The sequence below is a fragment of the Dendrobates tinctorius genome, unplaced genomic scaffold, assembly GCF_039654945.1.
Source record: "Dendrobates tinctorius isolate UK_male_01 unplaced genomic scaffold, ASM3965494v1 ptg000034l, whole genome shotgun sequence".
Classification (NCBI taxonomy): Eukaryota; Metazoa; Chordata; class Amphibia; order Anura; family Dendrobatidae; genus Dendrobates; species Dendrobates tinctorius.
The window spans coordinates 4,282,262-4,301,694 of NW_027361702.1; the positions used below are offsets into that span (position 1 = coordinate 4,282,262).

General features: G+C 54.5%; 1 long non-coding RNA gene across 1 annotated transcript; it reads left to right on the top strand.

Annotated features, from left to right (window-relative positions):
• The first annotated feature begins 14,701 nt into the window (after window positions 1-14,701).
• On the top strand, window positions 14,702-17,924 carry LOC141087494 (uncharacterized). The gene is made up of 4 exons (XR_012231672.1): window positions 14,702-15,589; window positions 16,082-16,191; window positions 16,287-16,431; window positions 17,538-17,924. It is a non-coding gene; the product is annotated as an uncharacterized lncRNA (long non-coding RNA).
• The last annotated feature ends 1,509 nt before the right edge of the window (window positions 17,925-19,433 follow it).

The window sequence follows — 19,433 nt, forward strand, 5'->3', positions numbered from 1 at the left end:
GTGCTTCGGTGGCACGCCAACGGGTAAGGGCACGCCAACGGGAAAGTGGCTGTGCTTCGGTGGCACGCCAACGGGAAAGTGGCTGTGCTTCGGTGGCACGCCAACGGGAAAGTGGCTGTGCTTCGGTGGCACGCCAACGGGAAAGTGGCTGTGCTTCGGTGGCACGCCAACGGGACAGTGGCTGTGCTTCGGTGGCACGCCAACGGGACAGTGGCTGTGCTTCGGTGGCACGCCAACGGGACAGTGGCTGTGCTTCGGTGGAGCGCCAGCGGGACAGTGGCTGTGCTTCGGTGACGCGCCAGCGGGACAGTGGCTGTGCTTCGGTGACGCGCCAGCGGGACAGTGGCTGTGCTTCGGTGGCGCGCCAGCGGGACAGTGGCTGTGCTTCGGTGGCGCTCCAGCGGGACAGTGGCTGTGCTTCGGTGGCGCGCCAGCGGGACAGTGGCTGTGCTTCGGTGGCGCGCCAGCGGGAAAAGGGTGCGCTCCGGTGACACGGGTAAGGGAAGGCTTTGTAGGGCTAATTATTTTGAATGTAATGCTATAGGGGGCACAGTATATTAAATAGAAGGATTTCTGGGTCCCATTATAATAGAGTTCTATGCAGGTCCCATTATATTAAATTGAGTTACTTGTGGGACGCATTATATTAATTGGAGGGCTACATTGGGCCCATTGTATAAAATGGAGGGTTATGTAGAGCCTTTTATATGGGGTACAGTACATTAAATGTTGTGCTATGTGGAGCCCATTCTACTCTATGTAGGGCTATGTGTGGGGGGCATTATACTGTTGGCAGGGCAGGCTAAAAAGGCACAGATGGGTACCCTGCAGTCAAATAGAAAAGTCAAAGCACCGCAGTGACTGGCTAAAAAGCCCAAGATGGGTGTCCCGGTGGTAAGCAAAAGGGCCAGAACATGTACCGCAGTGGCAGGGTAAAAAAAAACCCAAGATGGACGCCATGGTGGTAGACAATAAAGCCAATGAATGTACCTCAGTGGCATGCTAAAAAGCCCAAGAACGTGCTCTGGTGGTAGGCCAATGAATGCACCCCAGTGGCAGGCGGAAAAGCCCAAGATGAACGTCATGCTTGTAAATAAAAAGGTCAGAGAATGCACCCCAGTGGCAGAATAAAAAGACTAAAATGGGTGCCCTGGTCGTAGGCAGAAAGTGCACCCCGTTACTAAGCTAAAATGCTCTGGAGGGGCAGCCTGGCGGAACGCAAGAAGGCCAAAAAATGCACCCCAGTAGCATGCTAAAAAGCCCAAGATGGGTGCACCGATGGTAGGCAACAGGCCAAATGGCACACCCTGGTGGCAGGCTAAAAAGCCCAAGATAGATGTCCCGGTGGTAAGCAAAAGAGCCACAGTGTGTACCCTGATGGTAGGCAATAAGTCTAATGAATGCACCTCAGTGGCCAACGGGAAAGTGGCTGTGCTTCGGTGGCACGCCAACGGGAAAGTGACTGTGCTTCGGTGGCACGCCAACGTGAAAGTGGCTGTGCTTCGGTGGCGAGCCAACGGGAAAGTGGCTGTGCTTCGGTGGCGCGCCAACGGGAAAGTGGCTGTGCTTCGGTGGCGCGCCAACGGGAAAGTGGCTGTGCTTCGGTGGCTCGCCAACGGGAAAGTGGCTGTGCTTCGGTGGCGCGCCAACGGGAAAGTGGCTGTTCTTCGGTGGCGGGCCAACGGGAAAGTGGCTGTGTTTCGGTGGCACGCCAACGGGAAAGTGGCTGTGTTTCGGTGGCACGCCAACGGGAAAGTGGCTGTGCTTCGGTGGCACGCCAACGGGAAAGTGGCTGTGCTTCGGTGGCACGCCAACGGGAAAGTGGCTGTGCTTCGGTGGCACGCCAACGGGAAAGTGGCTGTGCTTCGGTGGCACGCCAACGGGAAAGTGGCTGTGCTTCGGTGGCACGCCAACGGGTAAGGGCACGCCAACGGGAAAGTGGCTGTGCTTCGGTGGCACGCCAACGGGAAAGTGGCTGTGCTTCGGTGGCACGCCAACGGGACAGTGGCTGTGCTTCGGTGGCACGCCAACGGGACAGTGGCTGTGCTTCGGTGGCACGCCAACGGGACAGTGGCTGTGCTTCGGTGGCACGCCAACGGGACAGTGGCTGTGCTTCGTGGCACGCCAGCGGGACAGTGGCTGTGCTTCGGTGGGACTCCAGCGGGACAGTGGCTGTGCTTCGGTGGCACGCCAGCGGGACAGTGGCTGTGCTTCGGTGGCACGCCAGCGGGACAGTGGCTGTGCTTCGGTGGCACGCCAGCGGGACAGTGGCTGTGCTTCGGTGGCACGCCAGCGGGACAGTGGCTGTGCTTCGGTGGCACGCCAGCGGGACAGTGGCTGTGTTTCGGTGGCACGCCAGCGGGACAGTGGCTGTGCTTCGGTGGCACGCCAGCGGGACAGTGGCTGTGCTTCGGTGGCACGCCAGCGGGACAGTGGCTGTGCTTCGTTGGCACGCCAGCGGGACAGTGGCTGTGCTTCGGTGGCACGCCAGCGGGACAGTGGCTGTGCTTCGGTGGCACGCCAGCGGGACAGTGGCTGTGCTTCGGTGGCACGCCAGCGGGACAGTGGCTGTGCTTCGGTGGAGCGCCAGCGGGACAGTGGCTGTGCTTCGGTGGAGCGCCAGCGGGACAGTGGCTGTGCTTCGGTGACGCGCCAGCGTGACAGTGGCTGTGCTTCGGTGGCGCGCTAGCGGGACAGTGGCTGTGCTTCGGTGGCGCTCCAGCGGGACAGTGGCTGTGCTTCGGTGGCGCGCCAGCGGGACAGTGGCTGTGCTTCGGTGGCGCGCCAGCGGGAAAAGGGTGCGCTCCGGTGACACGGGTAAGGGAAGGCTTTGTAGGGCTAATTATTTTGAATGTAATGCTATAGGGGGCACAGTATATTAAATAGAAGGATTTCTGGGTCCCATTATAATAGAGTTCTATGCAGGTCCCATTATATTAAATTGAGTTACTTGTGGGACGCATTATATTAATTGGAGGGCTACATTGGGCCCATTGTATAAAATGGAGGGTTATGTAGAGCCTTTTATATGGGGTCCAGTACATTAAATGTTGTGCTATGTGGAGCCCATTCTACTCTATGTAGGGCTATGTGTGGGGGGCATTATACTGTTGGCAGGGCAGGCTAAAAAGGCACAGATGGGTACCCTGCAGTCAAATAGAAAAGTCAAAGCACCGCAGTGACTGGCTAAAAAGCCCAAGATGGGTGTCCCGGTGGTAAGCAAAAGGGCCAGAACATGTACCGCAGTGGCAGGGTAAAAAAAACCCCAAGATGGACGCCATGGTGGTAGACAATAAAGCCAATGAATGTACCTGAGTGGCATGCTAAAAAGCCCAAGAACGTGCTCTGGTGGTAGGCCAATGAATGCACCCCAGTGGCAGGCGGAAAAGCCCAAGATGAACGTCATGCTTGTAAATAAAAAGGTCAGAGAATGCACCCCAGTGGCAGAATAAAAAGACTAAAATGGGTGCCCTGGTCGTAGGCAGAAAGTGCACCCCGTTACTAAGCTAAAATGCTCTGGAGGGGCAGCCTGGCAGAACGCAAGAAGGCCAAAAAATGCACCCCAGTAGCATGCTAAAAAGCCCAAGATGGGTGCACCGATGGTAGGCAAGAGGCCAAATGGCACACCCTGGTGGCATGTTAAAAAGGCCAAGATAGATGTCCCGGTGGTAAGCGAAAGAGCCACAGTGTGTACCCTGATGGTAGGCAATAAGTCTAATGAATGCACCTCAGTGGCCAACGGGAAAGTGGCTGTGCTTCGGTGGCACGCCAACGGGAAAGTGGCTGTGCTTCGGTGGCACGCCAACGGGAAAGTGGCTGTGCTTCGGTGGCGAGCCAACGGGAAAGTGGCTGTGCTTCGGTGGCGCGCCAACGGGAAAGTGGCTGTGCTTCGGTGGCGCGCCAACGGGAAAGTGGCTGTGCTTCGGTGGCGCGCCAACGGGAAAGTGGCTGTGCTTCGGTGGCGCGCCAACGGGAAAGTGGCTGTTCTTCGGTGGCGCGCCAACGGGAAAGTGGCTGTGCTTCGGTGGCGCGCCAACGGGAAAGTGGCTGTGCTTCGGTGGCGGGCCAACGGGAAAGTGGCTGTGCTTCGGTGGCGCGCCAACGGGAAAGTGGCTGTGCTTCGGTGGCGCGCCAACGGGAAAGTGGCTGTGCTTCGGTGGCGCGCCAACGGGAAAGTGGCTGTGCTTCGGTGGCACGCCAACGGGAAAGTGGCTGTGCTTCGGTGGCACGCCAACTGGAAAGTGGCTGTGCTTCGGTGGCACGCCAACGGGAAAGTGGCTGTGCTTCGGTGGCACGCCAACGGGAAAGTGGCTGTGCTTCGGTGGCACGCCAACGGGAAAGTGGCTGTGCTTCGGTGGCACGCCAACGGGACAGTGGCTTGCTTCGGTGGCACGCCAACGGGACAGTGGCTGTGCTTCGGTGGCACGCCAGCGGGACAGTGGCTGTGCTTCGGTGGCACGCCAGCGGCAGAGTGGCTGTGCTTCGGTGGCACGCCAGCGGGACAGTGGCTGTGCTTCGGTGGCACGCCAGCGGGACAGTGGCTGTGCTTCGGTGGCACGCCAGCGGGACAGTGGCTGTGCTTCGGTGGCACGCCAACGGGAAAGTGGCTGTGCTTCGGTGGCACGCCAACGGGAAAGTGGCTGTGCTTCGGTGGCACGCCAACGGGACAGTGGCTGTGCTTCGGTGGCACGCCAGCGGGACAGTGGCTGTGCTTCGGTGGCACGCCAGCGGGACAGTGGCTGTGCTTCGGTGGCACGCCAGCGGGACAGTGGCTGTGCTTCGGTGGCACGCCAGCGGGACAGTGGCTGTGCTTCGGTGGCACGCCATCGGGACAGTGGCTGTGCTTCGGTGGAACGCCAACGGGAAAGTGGCTGTGCTTCGGTGGCACGCCAACGGGAAAGTGGCTGTGCTTCGGTGGTACGCCAATGGGAAAGTGGCTGTGCTTCGGTGGCACGCCAACGGGAAAGTGGCTGTGCTTCGGTGGCACGCCAATGGGAAAGTGGCTGTGCTTCGGTGGCACGCCAACGGGACAGTGGCTGTTCTTCGGTGGCACGCCAACGGGACAGTGGCTGTGCTTCGGTGGCACGCCAGCGGGACAGTGGCTGTGCTTCGGTGGCGCGCCAGCGGGACAGTGGCTGTGCTTCGGTGGCGCGCCAGCGGGACAGTGGCTGTGCTTCGGTGGCGCGCCAGCGGGACAGTGGCTGTGCTTCGGTGGCGCGCCAGCGGGACAGTGGCTGTGCTTCGGTGGCGCGCCAGCGGGACAGTGGCTGTGCTTCGGTGGCGCGCCAGCGGGACAGTGGCTGTGCTTCGGTGGCGCGCCAGCGGGACAGTGGCTGTGCTTCGGTGGCGCGCCAGCGGGACAGTGGCTGTGCTTCGGTGGAGCGCCAGCGGGACAGTGGCTGTGCTTCGGTGACGCGCCAGCGGGACAGTGGCTGTGCTTCGGTGGCGCGCCAGCGGGACAGTGGCTGTGCTTCGGTGGCGCGCCAGCGGGAAAAGGGTGCGCTCCGGTGACACGGGTAAGGGAAGGCTTTGTAGGGCTAATTATTTTGAATGTAATGCTATAGGGGGCACAGTATATTAAATAGAAGGATTTCTGGGTCCCATTATAATAGAGTTCTATGCAGGTCCCATTATATTAAATTGAGTTACTTGTGGGACGCATTATGTTAATTGGAGGGCTACATTGGGCCCATTGTATAAAATGGAGGGTTATGTAGAGCCTTTTATATGGGGTCCAGTACATTAAATGTTGTGCTATGTGGAGCCCATTCTACTCTATGTAGGGCTATGTGTGGGGGGCATTATACTGTTGGCAGGGCAGGCTAAAAAGGCACAGATGGGTACCCTGCAGTCAAATAGAAAAGTCAAAACACCGCAGTGACTGGCTAAAAAGCCCAAGATGGGTGTCCCGGTGGTAAGCAAAAGGGCCAGAACATGTACCGCAGTGGCAGGGTAAAAAAAACCCCAAGATGGACGCCATGGTGGTAGACAATAAAGCCAATGAATGTACCTCAGTGGCATGCTAAAAAGCCCAAGAACGTGCTCTGGTGGTAGGCCAATGAATGCACCCCAGTGGCAGGCGGAAAAGCCCAAGATGAACGTCATGCTTGTAAATAAAAAGGTCAGAGAATGCACCCCAGTGGCAGAATAAAAAGACTAAAATGGGTGCCCTGGTCGTAGGCAGAAAGTGCACCCCGTTACTAAGCTAAAATGCTCTGGAGGGGCAGCCTGGCGGAACGCAAGAAGTCCAAAAAATGCACCCCAGTAGCATGCTAAAAAGCCCAAGATGGGTGCACCGATGGTAGGCAAGAGGCCAAATGGCACACCCTGGTGGCAGGCTAAAAAGCCCAAGATAGATGTCCCGGTGGTAAGCAAAAGAGCCACAGTGTGTACCCTGATGGTAGGCAATAAGTCTAATGAATGCACCTCAGTGGCCAACGGGAAAGTGGCTGTGCTTCGGTGGAACGCCAACGGGAAAGTGGCTGTGCTTCGGTGGCACGCCAACGGGAAAGTGGCTGTGCTTCGGTGGAACGCCAACGGGAAAGTGGCTGTGCTTCGGTGGCACGCCAGCGGGACAGTGGCTGTGCTTCGGTGGCACGCCAGCGGGACAGTGGCTGTGCTTCGGTGGCACGCCAGCGGGACAGTGGCTGTGCTTCGGTGGCACGCCAGCGGGACAGTGGCTGTGCTTCGGTGGCACGCCAGCGGGACAGTGGCTGTGCTTCGGTGGCGCGCCAGCGGGACCGTGGCTGTGCTTCGGTGGCGCTCCAGCGGGACAGTGGCTGTGCCTCGGTGGCGCGCCAGCGGGACAGTGGCTGTGCTTCGGTGGCGCGCCAGCGGGACAGTGGCTGTGCTTCGGTGGCACGCCAACGGGACAGTGGCTGTGCTTCGGTGGCGCGCCAGCGGGACAGTGGCTGTGCTTCAGTGGCGCGCCAACGGGAAAGTGGCTGTGCTTCGGTGGCGCGCCAGCGGGACAGTGGCTGTGCTTCGGTGGCGCGCCAACGGGAAAGTGGCTGTGCTTCGGTGGCACGCCAACGGGAAAGTGGCTGTGCTTCGGTGGCGCGCCAACGGGAAAGTGGCTGTGCTTCGGTGGCGCGCCAACGGGAAAGTGGCTGTGTTTCGGTGGCGCGCCAACGGGAAAGTGGCTGTGCTTCGGTGGCGCGCCAACGGAAAAGTGGCTGTGCTTCGGTGGCGCGCCAACGTGAAAGTGGCTGTGCTTCGGTGGCGCGCCAACGGGAAAGTGGCTGTGCTTCGGTGGCGCGCCAACGGGAAAGTGGCTGTGCTTCGGTGGCGCGCCAACGGGAAAGTGGCTGTGCTTCGGTGGCACGCCAACGGGAAAGTGGCTGTGTTTCGGTGGCACGCCAACGGGAAAGTGGCTGTGCTTCGGTGGCACGCCAACGGGACAGTGGCTGTGCTTCGGTGGCACGCCAGCGGGACAGTGGCTGTGCTTCGGTGGCACGCCAACGGGAAAGTGGCTGTGCTTCGGTGGCGCGCCAACGGGAAAGTGGCTGTTCTTCGGTGGCGCGCCAACGGGAAAGTGGCTGTGCTTCGGTGGCGCGCCAACGGGAAAGTGGCTGTGCTTCGGTGGCGGGCCAACGGGAAAGTGGCTGTGCTTCGGTGGCGCGCCAACGGGAAAGTGGCTGTGCTTCGGTGGCGCGCCAACGGGAAAGTGGCTGTGCTTCGGTGGCGCGCCAACGGGAAAGTGGCTGTGCTTCGGTGGCGCGCCAACGGGAAAGTGGCTGTGCTTCGGTGGCGCGCCAACGGGAAAGTGGCTGTTCTTCGGTGGCGCGCCAACGGGAAAGTGGCTGTGCTTCGGTGGCACGCCAACGGGAAAGTGGCTGTGCTTCGGTGGCACGCCAACGGGAAAGTGGCTGTGCTTCGGTGGCACGCCAACGGGAAAGTGGCTGTGCTTCGGTGGCACGCCAACGGGACAGTGGCTGTGCTTCGGTGGCACGCCAGCGGGACAGTGGCTGTGCTTCGGTGGCACGCCAACGGGAAAGTGGCTGTGCTTCGGTGGCGCGCCAACAGGAAAGTGGCTGTTCTTCGGTGGCGCGCCAACGGGAAAGTGGCTGTGCTTCGGTGGCGCGCCAACGGGAAAGTGGCTGTGCTTCGGTGGCGGGCCAACGGGACAGTGGCTGTGCTTCGGTGGCACGCCAACGGGACAGTGGCTGTGCTTCGGTGGCACGCCAACGGGACAGTGGCTGTGCTTCGGTGGCACGCCAACGGGACAGTGGCTGTGCTTCGGTGGCACGCCAGCGGGACAGTGGCTGTGCTTCGGTGGCACGCCAGCGGGACAGTGGCTGTGCTTCGGTGGCACGCCAGCGGGACAGTGGCTGTGCTTCGGTGGCACGCCAGCGGGAAAGTGGCTGTGCTTCGGTGGCACGCCAACGGGAAAGTGGCTGTGCTTCGGTGGCACGCCAACGGGAAAGTGGCTGTGCTTCGGTGGCACGCCAACGGGAAAGTGGCTCTTTTTCGGTGGCACGCCAACGGGACAGTGGCTGTGCTTCGGTGGCACGCCAGCGGGACAGTGGCTGTGCTTCGGTGTCACGCCAACGGGACAGTGGCTGTGCTTCGGTGGCACGCCAGCGGGACAGTGGCTGTGCTTCGGTGGCACGCCAGCGGGACAGTGGCTGTGCTTCGGTGGCATGCCAGCGGGACAGTGGCTGTGCTTCGGTGGCGCGCCAGCGGGACAGTGGCTGTGCTTCGGTGGCGCGCCAGCGGGACAGTGGCTGTGCTTCGGTGGCGCGCCAGCGGGACAGTGGCTGTGCTTCGGTGGCGCGCCAGCGGGACAGTGGCTGTGCTTCGGTGGCGCGCCAGCGGGACAGTGGCTGTGCTTCGGTGGCGCGCCAGCGGGACAGTGGCTGTGCTTCGGTGGCGCGCCAGCGGGACAGTGGCTGTGCTTCGGTGGAGCGCCAGCGGGACAGTGGCTGTGCTTCGGTGACGCGCCAGCGGGACAGTGGCTGTGCTTCGGTGGCGCGCCAGCGGGACAGTGGCTGTGCTTCGGTGGCGCGCCAGCGGGACAGTGGCTGTGCTTCGGTGGCGCGCCAGCGGGAAAAGGGTGCGCTCCGGTGACACGGGTAAGGGAAGGCTTTGTAGGGCTAATTATTTTGAATGTAATGCTATAGGGGGCACAGTATATTAAATAGAAGTATTTCTGGGTCCCATTATAATAGAGTTCTATGCAGGTCCCATTATATTAAATTGAGTTACTTGTGGGACGCATTATATTAATTGGAGGGCTACATTGGGCCCATTGTATAAAATGGAGGGTTATGTAGAGCCTTTTATATGGGGTCCAGTACATTAAATGTTGTGCTATGTGGAGCCCATTCTACTCTATGTAGGGCTATGTGTGGGGGGCATTATACTGTTGGTAGGGCAGGCTAAAAAGGCACAGATGGGTACCCTGCAGTCAAATAGAAAAGTCAAAACACCGCAGTGACTGGCTAAAAAGCCCAAGATGGGTGTCCCGGTGGTAAGCAAAAGGGCCAGAACATGTACCGCAGTGGCAGGGTAAAAAAAACCCCAAGATGGACGCCATGGTGGTAGACAATAAAGCCAATGAATGTACCTCAGTGGCATGCTAAAAAGCCCAAGAACGTGCTCTGGTGGTAGGCCAATGAATGCACCCCAGTGGCAGGCGGAAAAGCCCAAGATGAACGTCATGCTTGTAAATAAAAAGGTCAGAGAATGCACCCCAGTGGCAGAATAAAAAGACTAAAATGGGTGCCCTGGTCGTAGGCAGAAAGTGCACCCCGTTACTAAGCTAAAATGCTCTGGAGGGGCAGCCTGGCGGAACGCAAGAAGTCCAAAAAATGCACCCCAGTAGCATGCTAAAAAGCCCAAGATGGGTGCACCGATGGTAGGCAAGAGGCCAAATGGCACACCCTGGTGGCAGGCTAAAAAGCCCAAGATAGATGTCCCGGTGGTAAGCAAAAGAGCCACAGTGTGTACCCTGATGGTAGGCAATAAGTCTAATGAATGCACCTCAGTGGCCAACGGGAAAGTGGCTGTGCTTCGGTGGCACGCCAACGGGAAAGTGGCTGTGCTTCGGTGGCACGCCAGCGGGACAGTGGCTGTGCTTCGGTGGCACGCCAGCGGGAAAGTGGCTGTGCTTCGGTGGCACGCCAACGGGAAAGTGGCTGTGCTTCGGTGGCACGCCAGCGGGACAGTGGCTGTGCTTCGGTGGCACGCCAACGGGAAAGTGGCTGTGCTTCGGTGGCACGCCAACGGGAAAGTGGCTGTGCTTCGGTGGCACGCCAACGGGAAAGTGGCTGTGCTTCGGTGGCACGCCAACGGGACAGTGGCTGTGCTTCGGTGGCACGCCAGCGGGACAGTGGCTGTGCTTCGGTGGCACGCCAGCGGGACAGTGGCTGTGCTTCGGTGGCACGCCAGCGGGACAGTGGCTGTGCTTCGGTGGCACGCCAGCGGGACAGTGGCTGTGCTTCGGTGGCACGCCAGCGGGACAGTGGCTGTGCTTCGGTGGCACGCCAGCGGGACAGTGGCTGTGCTTCGGTGGCACGCCAGCGGGACAGTGGCTGTGCTTCGGTGGCACGCCAGCGGGACAGTGGCTGTGCTTCGGTGGAGCGCCAGCGGGACAGTGGCTGTGCTTCGGTGGAGCGCCAGCGGGACAGTGGCTGTGCTTCGGTGACGCGCCAGCGGGACAGTGGCTGTGCTTCGGTGGCGCGCCAGCGGGACAGTGGCTGTGCTTCGGTGGTGCGCCAGCGGGACAGTGGCTGTGCTTCGGTGGCGCGCCAGCGGGACAGTGGCTGTGCTTCGGTGGCGCGCCAGCGGGACAGTGGCTGTGCTTCGGTGGCGCGCCAGCGGGACAGTGGCTGTGCTTCGGTGGCGCGCCAGCGGGAAAAGGGTGCGCTCCGGTGACACGGGTAAGGGAAGGCTTTGTAGGGCTAATTATTTTGAATGTAATGCTATAGGGGGCACAGTATATTAAATAGAAGGATTTCTGGGTCCCATTATAATAGAGTTCTATGCAGGTCCCATTATATTAAATTGAGTTACTTGTGGGACTCATTATATTAATTGGAGGGCTACATTGGGCCCATTGTATAAAATGGAGGGTTATGTAGAGCCTTTTATATGGGGTCCAGTACATTAAATGTTGTGCTATGTGGAGCCCATTCTACTCTATGTAGGGCTATGTGTGGGGGGCATTATACTGTTGGCAGGGCAGGCTAAAAAGGCACAGATGGGTACCCTGCAGTCAAATAGAAAAGTCAAAGCACCGCAGTGACTGGCTAAAAAGCCCAAGATGGGTGTCCCGGTGGTAAGCAAAAGGGCCAGAACATGTACCGCAGTGGCAGGGTAAAAAAAACCCCAAGATGGACGCCATGGTGGTAGACAATAAAGCCAATGAATGTACCTCAGTGGCATGCTAAAAAGCCCAAGAACGTGCTCTGGTGGTAGGCCAATGAATGCACCCCAGTGGCAGGCGGAAAAGCCCAAGATGAACGTCATGTTTGTAAATAAAAAGGTCAGAGAATGCACCCCAGTGGCAGAATAAAAAGACTAAAATGGGTGCCCTGGTCGTAGGCAGAAAGTGCACCCCGTTACTAAGCTAAAATGCTCTGGAGGGGCAGCCTGGCGGAACGCAAGAAGGCCAAAAAATTCACCCCAGTAGCATGCTAAAAAGCCCAAGATGGGTGCACCGATGGTAGGCAAGAGGCCAAATGGCACACCCTGGTGGCAGGCTAAAAAGCCCAAGATGTCCCGGTGGTAAGCAAAAGAGCCACAGTGTGTACCCTGATGGTAGGCAATAAGTCTAATGAATGCACCTCAGTGGCCAACGGGAAAGTGGCTGTGCTTCGGTGGCACGCCAACGGGAAAGTGGCTGTGCTTCGGTGGCATGCCAACGGGAAAGTGGCTGTGCTTCGGTGGCGCGCCAACGGGAAAGGGCTGTGCTTCGGTGGCGCGCCAACGGGAAAGTGGCTGTGCTTCGGTGGCGCGCCAACGGGAAAGTGGCTGTGCTTCGGTGGCGCGGCAACGGGAAAGTGGCTGTGCTTCGGTGGCGCGCCAACGGGAAAGTGGCTGTGCTTCGGTGGCGCGCCAATGGGAAAGTGGCTGTTCTTCGGTGGCACGCCAACGGGAAAGTGGCTGTGCTTCGGTGGCACGCCAACGGGAAAGTGGCTGTGCTTCGGTGGCACGCCAACGGGAAAGTGGCTGTGCTTCGGTGGCACGCCAACGGGAAAGTGGCTGTGCTTCGGTGGCACGCCAACGGGAAAGTGGCTGTGCTTCGGTGGCGCGCCAGCGGGAAAGTGGCTGTGCTTAGGTGGCGCGCCAGCGGGACAGTGGCTGTGCTTCGGTGGCGCGCCAGCGGGACAGTGGCTGTGCTTCGGTGGCGCGCCTGCGGGACAGTGGCTGTGCTTCGGTGGCGCGCCAGCGGGACAGTGGCTGTGCTTCGGTGGCGAGCCAGCGGGACAGTGGCTGTGCTTCGGTGGCGCGCCAGCGGGACAGTGGCTGTGCTTCGGTGGCGCGCCAGCGGGACAGTGGCTGTGCTTCGGTGGCGCGCCAGCGGGACAGTGGCTGTGCTTCGGTGGCGCGCCAGCGGGACAGTGGCTGTGCTTCGGTGGCGCGCCAGCGGGACAGTGGCTGTGCTTCGGTGGCGCGCCAGCGGGACAGTGGCTGTGCTTCGGTGGCGCGCCAGCGGGACAGTGGCTGTGCTTCGGTGGCGCGCCAGCGGGACAGTGGCTGTGCTTCGGTGGCGCGCCAGCGGGACAGTGGCTGTGCTTCGGTGGCGCGCCAGCGGGACAGTGGCTGTGCTTCGGTGGCGCGCCAGCGGGACAGTGGCTGTGCTTCGGTGGCGCGCCAGCGGGACAGTGGCTTGTGCTTCGGTGGCGCGCCAGCGGGACAGTGGCTGTGCTTCGGTGGCGCGCCAGCGGGACAGTGGCTGTGCTTCGGTGGCGCGCCAGCGGGACAGTGGCTGTGCTTCGGTGGCGCGCCAGCGGGACAGTGGCTGTGCTTCGGTGGCGCGCCAGCGGGACAGTGGCTGTGCTTCGGTGGCGCGCCAGCGGGACAGTGGCTGTGCTTCGGTGGCGCGCCTGCGGGACAGTGGCTGTGCTTCGGTGGCGCGCCAGCGGGACAGTGGCTGTGCGGTCTTGTGGCACGGGTAAAGGAAGGCTATGTGGAGTAATTATTTTTAATTTAAGGCTATAGGGGGCACAATACAGTGGGGAAAAAAAGTATTTAGTCAGTCAGCAATAGTGCAAGTTCCACCACTTAAAAAGATGAGAGGCGTCTGTAATTTATATCATAGGTAGACCTCAACTATGGGAGACAAACTGAGAAAAAAAAATCCAGAAAATCACATTGTCTGTTTTTTTTTCATTTTATTTGCATATTATGGTGGAAAATAAGTATTTGGTCAGAAACAAAATTTCATCTCAATACTTTGTGATATATCCTTTGTTGGCAATGACAGAGGTCAAACGTTTTCTGTAAGTTTTCACAAGGTTGCCACACACTGTTGTTGGTATGTTGGCCCATTCCTCCATGCAGATCTCCTCTAGAGCAGTGATGTTTTTGGCTTTTCGCTTGGCAACACGGACTTTCAACTCCCTCCAAAGGTTTTCTATAGGGTTGAGATCTGGAGACTGGCTAGGCCACTCCAGGACCTTGAAATGCTTCTTACGAAGCCACTCCTTCGTTGCCCTGGCGGTGTGCTTTGAATCATTGTCATGTTGAAAGACCCAGCCACGTTTCATCTTCAATGCCCTTGCTGATGGAAGGATTTTTGCACTCAAAATCTCACGATACATGGCCCCATTCATTCTTTCATGTACCCGGATCAGTCGTCCTGGCCCCTTTGCAGAGAAACAGCCCCAAAGCATGATGTTTCCACCACCATGCTTTACAGTAGGTATGGTGTGTGATGGATGCAACTCAGTATTCTTTTTCCTCCAAACACAAGTTGTGTTTCTACCAAACAGTTCCAGTTTGGTTTCATCAGACCATAGGACATTCTCCCAAAACTCCTCTGGATCATCCAAATGCTCTCTAGCAAACTTCAGACGGGCCCGGACATGTACAGGCTTAAGCAGTGGGACACGTCTGGCACTGCAGGATCTGAGTCCATGGTGGCGTAGTGTGTTACTTATGGTAGGCCTTGTTACATTGGTCCCAGCTCTCTGCAGTTCATTCACTAGGTCCCCCCGCGTGGTTCTGGGATTTTTGCTCACCGTTCTTGTGATCATTCTGACCCCACGGGGTGGGATTTTGCGTGGAGCACCAGATCGAGGGAGATTATCAGTGGTCTTGTATGTCTTCCATTTTCTAATTATTGCTCCCACAGTTGATTTCTTCACTCCAAGCTGGTTGGCTATTGCAGATTCAGTCTTCCCAGCCTGGTGCAGGGCTACAATTTTGTTTCTGGTGTCCTTTGACAGCTCTTTGGTCTTCACCATAGTGGAGTTTGGAGTCAGACTGTTTGAGGGTGTGCACAGGTGTCTTTTTATACTGATAACAAGTTTAAACAGGTGCCATTACTACAGGTAATGAGTGGAGGAAAGAGGAGACTCTTAAAGAAGAAGTTACAAGTCTGTGAGAGCCAGAAATCTTGATTGCTTGTTTCTGACCAAATACTTATTTTCCACCATAATATGCAAATAAAATGAAAAAAAAACAGACAATGTGATTTTCTGGATTTTTTTTTCTCAGTTTGTCTCCCATAGTTGAGGTCTACCTATGATGTAAATTACAGACGCCTCTCATCTTTTTAAGTGGTGGAACTTGCACTATTGCTGACTGACTAAATACTTTTTTTCCCCACTGTATATTAAATAGAAGGCTTTCTGATTCACATTATAAGAGTGCTATGCAGGTCCCATTATATTAAATGGAGGGTTATGTAGAGCCTTTTATATTATGTAAAACTGGGGGTTTCATTATATTAAATGGAATGCTTTGTAGAGCACATTATAATAAAAATGGAGGGCTATATGTGACCCCTGTCCCATTATATGAGGAAATCTGTCAGGCTCATTATATTAAATGGATGGCTATGTGGGGTCCACTATATTAAATGGAGCGCTATGTAGAGCCCCCATAAATTAAAAACTTTTTACAATAAAAAACGTCTTTTAGAGTTACAGCTGCCTGCTATAAATTGTAAATCAAGCCCCCCTTTATCACGCCCAAAGTTAGGGAAAAATTAAATTAAAAAAAGCATTTATTTCCATTTTCCCATTAGAGCTAGGGTTAGGTTATGTGCACACGTTGCGGATTCTCCCCCGGATTTTTCTGCACAAAATCCGCAGCTCTTGGCAGAAAACGCAGGTGCGTTTTTGATGCTTTTTTGATGTGGTTTTGGCTGTGGAATTGTCTGCATTTTTTCACAGCAACAGATAGTTTGCCAAACTAGACTAAAGAAAAAAAAAAATTGATGTTATTATCTTGTCCAACCCCTTCTTCCATTCTCTATTTTGCTTTTACCAAATCAACAATGGTGAGTGCCAGAAATGAGCAGCAGAGTGCCCAGCGGGCTGAAGAGTATAGCGCGCAGCGTTTATCGGTCCGCAGGCCATTCAGAATACTCATGCTGGGGTGTTTGCTGCAAATCCTGATGCGTCACAGAGAGCAGGTAAGATAAAGTAGATTAGGGTTGGATTAAGTTAGGGTTGAGATTCGGTTTAGGGTGGGGATTAGGGTTAGGAATGCGATTGGGGTTTGAGATTAGGGTTATAGTTGGGATTAAGGTTATGGTTGGGATTTGGATTAGGGTTGATTGGGGTTAGGGTTGTGATTAGGGTTTGGATTGGGAATAGACTTGGGGTTGGGATTTGGGTTATGGTAGGGATTTGGATTAGGGTTGTGATTGAGATTAGGGTTTGGATTAGGAATAGACTAGTGGTTGGGATTAGGGTTATGGTTGGGATTAAGGTTGTGATTGGGGTTAGGGTTGGGATTAGGGTTTGGATAAGGAATAGACTAGGGTTATGGTTGGGATTAGGGTTATGGTTGGGATTTGGGTTTGGGTTGGGGTTAGGAATAGGTTTGGGATTAGGATTCCGAAAATTCTTGACATGTCTGTTTTTTCACTGTGTTGTGTACTAAAACAATATTTTTATTTTAGGCCGAGCAGCAGCACAGGAGAATATGAGCCTGTAAATTGTGGGTGCACCCACTCTTAGTGGAGAGAACAGAGAAAGGGCATTTTTATGTTCTTTACAACGATTTGAGGAGGTAAGTTGCCAAATATCTCAAGATAGTTTCCAACTTAGAATGTGTCCGAAAATATATAATCATTTTTTTTCATTTTTTTTATGTCAACTTTGCAGATATCTGGAAAAATTTGTCGTTCTACCGGCTTACAATCACCGCCTTTGATAATCTGCTACAAATCTTGTGTCCCCATCTTATATTGGCTGATATGTTAATGAGGAAGGCCATCATTGCTGAGGAAAGGCTGCTCATCACTTTGCGGTAAGTAACTAATTTTCTGTTTGTATGTCATTAGGCATCTTTCACACGTCATTGTATCCGGTACGTGTGATGAAAGTTTTCACATGTACTGGAGACACTGACACATGTAGACCCACTTAAATTAATGGGTCTATGCATATGTCAGCGTGTTTTTGCGGATCATGTGTCAGTGGGCAAAACACGCTGCCACTGTCATGCACACGTGCACATGGAGAACACACATTGATGTCCTCTGTGTAACACGCATTGCACTGGTGAAGCGCTACAGGAAGCGCTGTTTCCTGGCGGCAGGTGCTGGCATCATTCTCCCCTGGTCTGCAGGATTTCACTGCCATCAAGGAAGAATGGGATTTGTCTTCAGCACCTGCCACCTTGTAACTGCACTTTCTGTAGCGCTTGTTCCCAGCTAGCCATCTGTGTGGAAATGATGCAGCACATGGGCGGCACACGGTTGCCACATGTGTGCCTCGCACACACAGACACATTGACATGGATATCTTTGGTACAGTCTTTTACGGTACCACAAATATCCTGATATGTAAAACACGCCTGGAACCTGTCTGCATTGTTGCTGCTATAAGATGCGTCCACTGTCTTTCAGGGCTTATCTGCAGCATTCTATAATTAACCGCCCCGGTTAATGCACTACCACTCTCCTGCTTGCTTCATTGCTGTACTGCACAGGCGTACTTTTATGTTCTGATGAGTATGGACTAAAGTCCGGAGGTGTGCATGCGCTGGGCCTCTCAGACCTTTCCTGGCGCTTGCTCACTGCAGGAATTCGTTCTGCCCTCAACAGGCCAGATAACCACGGCTGAGCAGTAGAGCGTTGAAGCAAGCAGGAGGGCGGCGGTGGTGCGAAAAGATCAGAGTGGCCTGACGCGGACCTTCAACTCCCATCTGACGTGACCGCCCCACGCAATTGTTTGTAATTTTGTGTTTATTTAGAGCTTTCGTGTCAGACCGGGGCGTTAGCGACACCATTATAGAATGCTTCAGATAAGACCTGAAAGGCGGTGGACGCATCTTATAGCGGCCATAACTGCTGACAGGTTCCCTTACATTTTTGTGTGACATTTCTAATAATCTTTTAATTTTCTTTGCAGATTTTTAGCCACAGTAGAGAGCTACACATCTTTACACCTCCAATTTAGAATTGTAAATCCACCATCTCTAAAATTGTAAGGTGCACATGTACCGTCATCTGGCAGAAGTTGCAGCTCATGGTGATGTCTTCCCCAACCGAGGAGACTTGGCTGCCGGATGCGCAACGTGGGTCTGGGAAGGCCATCCAACTCGGGTGTGTGTGTGAGAGAAACTTTTACTGACTATTTTATGAGTCTAGAAGGTCCTGTGCACTGGCAAAACTCCTGTGATGGTGTTGGGCACCCTGAACAGCAGTGAAAGATGAAAGAATAAGATTGAGCGGCACCAATGAAGGACCCGTCAAGCAACATGAAAATGTTTTTTTAGTAAAAAAAAATTATTCTGTATGTATTTGGATTGTTAATTTTATGTGCGTTATTTTTTTCTTTTTACTAAGTGGGTTTTGTTCCCAAAAATGTTTCTAGATTCTTCTACTTCCCATAGTCCTGTTCCCTAGACTATCATACATATTCTCTACCCCATAGTCCTGCGCTCATGTACCCATAACACAGGTTATAGCCCTTTTATATCCTCCTTATGATAATGTTTATAAAGAACACCAAATGACTAAGTTATGGTACTGCGGGTAATAGCTAGTGTTGATGCATCCGTAGGGTAACTTGCAGTTGGTGAGGGCATTTCAGTGCTGTATGGTCGACTTGTTTGGTAGTCAGGTTGGGTTTGTTGTTGGGCTTGGTTTCTTCTCCAAAAAACCCCATCAAAATTTCATCATATGGAGAAATTGGAGCAGGGTCCTGCAGAGCTGTCAGTGACATTTGCACCAGATTCGTGAAAATGGACTGCCTATCCAGTGTCAGTGAGCGAGCCTTGTTTGCAATTTGCAAGGCAAAAAAAATCGAACTCATCCTCAGTCGTTAATTTTTTTTATCACTGCCAGAGTCTCAGTTGCAGCTTTGATGGTTGTATCACTTTTTTTTTAGTTTTTTTTTTTTTTGTTTGGCTCTCCTGACACCGGATAGGCAGCTCTTTGTGTAACCGCTTCTTCGGCACCAGAAACTCCAGCAGCGGCGGACGCCGATGTGCCAGCAGTTGATGAAGATGGGGCACCAGCAGAGATGGAGAACATGTGCCGCCAGCTCCAGATGAAGTTCCTGCTCCATCTTCGGATTCATCCTCAGCAGGAGGTAAAATGTTCCCTTGAGTGCTGTGTGAAAAAAAACAAACATATTGATTGGGGTATGTTTCCGTGCTGCGTAGGAGCATCGCTTTGGAGGCAGCAAAAAGATTGCTCAGCCGAAAGCGCTGCCAACTTTTTTTCTTACACATGGTGATAACGCATGTTTAACCCCTTCATGACCAAGCCTATTTTGACCTTAATGACCAGGCCATTTTTTGCAATTCTGACCAGTGTCCCTTTATGAGGTAATAACTCAGGAACGCTTCAACGGATCCTAGCGATTCTGAGATCGTTTTTTCCTGACATATTGGGCTTCATGTTAGTGGTAAATTTAGGTCGATAATTTATGCGTTTATTTGTGAAAAAGTCAGAAATTTGGCGAAAATTTAGAAAATTTCGCAATTTTCAAATTTTGAATTTTTTTTCTGTTAAACCAGAGAGTTATGTGACAAAAAATAGTTACTAAATAACATTTCCCACATGTCTACTTTACATCAGCACAATTTTGGAAACAAAATATTTTTTTGTTAGGAAGTTATAAGGGTTAAAAGTTGACCAGCGATTTCTCATTTTTACAATAAAATATACAAAACCATTTTTTTTAGGGACCACCTCACATTTGAAGTCACTTTAAGGGGTCTATATGGCAGAAAATACCCAAAAGTGACACCATTCTAAAAACTGCACCCCTCAAGCCACTCAAAACTACATTCATGAA